Raw genomic sequence first — 4,272 nt, forward strand, 5'->3', positions numbered from 1 at the left:
CTCTTTATTAAGTAGGTAGAATAAACAATAATTTGTAAAGCCTATACTCTTGACATTTTGGACAATGCAATAAATTGGGGAAGATACTTCTTTGACATCATTCCATATTTTGAAATTCAAGTACATTTAACAAATAAAGAATAAGCAAGATATAACAATACGCGTTGAATGCTACCTTGTTATGGTAACTAGTTGATTAATTTTAGCCTGTAAAGTACTCACATATAATTTACTTTTTTGTTTCATATTTTTTTATGGTGTGCCCAATGTTAACAAAAAGACATCATGCTGCATTAAGTTGTCCCTTTTTTATCTTGGCTCATTGAAGTCCATTATTGTGAACTCACCTGATAAAATGGGGTGGCGGTGGCTGGCAGAGAAAACTGTTTAAATCTCGATAGGTCTTTCCATTAGAGAATTGCCCTGTCCCTCTTAATGTGTCATAGACATACAGGAGTTGAAAGGACAAGATGACACAGAATGAAAATGCCACTGAACACATACCATGCATAAGGTCTACACATACATATACCCTGCACAGGATCTACTTGTCGTAGGACAGTAGTTCTTAACCTGTCCTGAGGATCCCTGGGGGATGGCGGGGACTACTCAGGAGGGTCCATGACTGTGTTACAAATTTAAATATTATTAAAATGAATACATTAAAATGAATACACTATATATAAATAAAAAAAGCAAATTCGAAAATGTGACAACTTTTGTCTGATTGTGAATTAAACAAAATCTATTTTAATATTTGAGCATTTGTTTGGTGTATATATGTTTTTGTATATTTGTGTATTGTTTTGAAGTTCAAATCATAGCAACTAATTAGGCTGGGGGTCCCCAGCTTCCAATAATGTCTCAGTGTGGGTCCCCACATTCCAGTATTGATTCAGTGGGGTCCACGAAAGTCAAAAGTTTAAGAACGGCTGTACTAGGCAATATCCCCCACACGTTTCAACATGAGTTGATGTCACTGTGTATCGTCTTCTATGAAGGTGCAGAACTGTTCTCGATATCGCGTCCTAAATTTTGGTAGTTGGCTCTGCCTTGTGGCTTAGGTAGGCAATGTCTCCTCAATTTGAATTTCACTTACCTCTGTTGGGTCAGGGAAGTTTACAGAAAACAGAAAAGGTACACAATTTGCCTTATATATATTTGCAGAAGTACACCACAAAGTTATACACATGTAAACATAATTTAATAAAATATTATAATGACCTGTTATACGAAATATCAGATCATTTTAAATGTTGTTCTTAGTTAGTGTGTCAGATGTCATTAACCAACACCGTTGAGTTAAATAGGTACCATCTTGTTTAGATGAAGGAGCTGGAGGTATATTTAAAGTATTGTAAACTGAATGAACTTTTTGAAGCTATACAACTATATATCTATATATATATATATATATATATATATATATATATATATATATATATATATATATATATATGATATTTTGTGAACATACACGCAGCATTTTAGTTTGTTGACATAATAAGGGAGACAGGGAAAAAGTGCATATATTTTGCTATAAAAATATATCTTTTTGGTCTGCCAAGAACGTAAATATACAGTAACACTCCTACTTAAGACATGCAATGGCATATAATCCTTTTGGATTTTTAGTTTTTTTTATAAAGAACACGTTTGGAAATGTAAATAAATAAATCCACATTAAAACTAATGATTTAAAGCTTGTGATGTGTGAATTGATGTAACTTTGAACGAAGTACAATGATTGTGTGTCTGAGTCAAGGTCTTGTCTAAAAAAGAAAAGCTCTTTGCAAAAAAAGATAAAAATCTCTAGGATCTTTCCTCATATAGCAGATTCATCATGGGGTCCCATAAGAGAGCATGGATATGAAGAAGAAAAAAAACTTTAATCTAGGAACTACCTTGTCTAATGCCCTCAACATTTTACAGCAGTGCTCATAAGTGGATAGGGAAATGTCAGGTGCTACTAAACAGTTGTGCAAATACATTTGTTACATATCATAATTGTGAGGTACTGTGAACTATACTGAAGACACATCTCACTGATAAAGACAGATTATTAAAAGTTGATAGGAAGACAACCACATTTCACCAGATATGCAGGTACCTACATCAGCCTGACCATGGGATTCTACTAATAAAGCTCACGAGAACCAGAAGAATGCGCTTGTAAGAAAATCCAGAGAGAGATGCAGAGAAATAATGGTTGCTGCATGACCATTGTTATATTGAATGAATTGGAAAAAGTGACATTACTTGACGAATGCATTAGTTTCCTGTAATGGATAACGGTAAAGGTGCTCTTCACTAGTCAGTGCCTAGATGGGTAGTTAATTAGACAGGATCCAAAACTGAAGCAATAGTATCCATTAGCATTTGTGGACTCGACATTTAGTTGTTTATTTTTAAACTAATTAATACTTCTGTTTTTCTGTTGCCTCTCATACTTGTGGATAAGTATCCATTAGCATGTTCAAGGTGAAGCAGGTTAAATTGACTTGCAGCGAGGCAGCAAGCAAAGTTAGATGCCAAGTGATCAAGGAGCAACATACAGAAATTCATGTCCACGTTTTGCTCGTTACGACAGAAGAGACTCAGACCTATCCTGTGGACCTTCTCACTAAATGGTTTTGTAAAAGGAAGCCCTGTAAGATTACGGAAGAAGGGTGGTGTACATAGAAGAATGACACAAAGTGATGGATTAAATAGTTGATTAAATCTTAACTAATGAGAATTCCTCTAGACAGCATTACATTTAATTGCTTTACCAGTTCTGTGGCATTCCAAAATGGAATCATTCATTTGGAAGTCAGCTGTGGCACTTACCCAAAAGGAGCAGCCCACCACATACTGCTAGCTCACATCCCACATGAAAGAGGTGACAAGTAACTCCAGATGCATGAGGCCGTGTCAGAGATCCAACAGCAAAGATGACTGCTTAAATGGAGAGCTACAATGGCCCAGAGTACATTCCGTCACAATCTTCAGCAATCACAACAGCTAAATGCCCAAATTAACTAAAATGACATTCTGCTAATGTTGGTGATCAGAAAAAATTCTCAGGATACCGGAGACCCCATCTCTCTAGTCTTCGGGTGGTGAAACTTGTTCATTGACACTGACATTGGCACAGAGGAGCCAGCTGAAGCGAACAGTGCGAGCTGAAGGAGAAGTCCGTAAGTGAGCCCAACAGCACCAGAGCGTACAGCGGGAGAATCATAATGAGAACTTGTAGGTCTGCAATCAGATCCCAACACTATTAGACAGCCATTAGGTGTGTTAGTGGCACCTAATGGGGTGGCGAAGCAGAGTACTCATTGTAGCAAGTGAGAGCTGGTGAAGAAGCTGGAAGGTGCCAACTGGCAGGTCAGATGGGCTCGGGTTGGTGAGGGTTTGCCTTTTGTATGCACATGAACTAAATTAGGGAATAAACAATATTAACCACTGCTCCAGCAGTGTGGAAGACTTCAATGGCGGATCCAGATTGAAAGTACTGAACACAATCATTTATATTTAATGGTACTCAGAGCTTGAATTGTCCCCCTCGAGGGCTAACCCTGCTAGATACTGAGATTGCGCTGTCCTGAAAATTCTGCTAGGCCGAAACTAGTGGTAACATTGATGGAGTAACTCTATCCTCCTTCCACCCATAAGTGTGAAAACCTTTCTAAGCATATGGCGTTGCTCATGAAAGCCCTATCCGTCCGAGTGTACTCACAAAAACTCATGTGTTTTAACAGTTCTTCGCAGATTAAAAGGCACATCGCTTCACACAGAATTCTCTGCACTGCGGACCTGCTTCTACGTACAGACATGCAATGCTGGGTCAGAACTGCGTGGCTTTCACAGTTCACATCACTATTGAGGATTGCACATGACTAAAGGAAATTGAAAGCAGCCCCAACCTCCTTTGATGAAAGAAAATAAGGGAGTTGAAAGAGAAGCTGACCTTCCAATACCACAGGGATAAGCCCCACTCGGGAGAGTTGGAGGTAAATCACTAATGCTAGATATGCAGAAAAGTCTACATATGATAGACAAAAAGATAGACTTGCTATATATCAGAATTGACCCAAGAAGGAACCCTTAGATAAGCAAGTGCCCCCATGGACATGCCGGAATGCTGCGTTTCTGAAACAGAAGATTTGATGTGTGGAAAGAAAAGCTTCTCAAAGTCCAGGATCCCAGAGACATCAAATAGTGGTAAAATAGCAAGGTTTGTGGAGGAGTTCTTAACATTCTTTGACAGAATGAAGTTCTCGGCAATAC

This window comes from Triturus cristatus, chromosome 4_1, assembly GCF_964204655.1.
Source record: "Triturus cristatus chromosome 4_1, aTriCri1.1, whole genome shotgun sequence".
Lineage (NCBI taxonomy): Eukaryota > Metazoa > Chordata > Amphibia > Caudata > Salamandridae > Triturus > Triturus cristatus.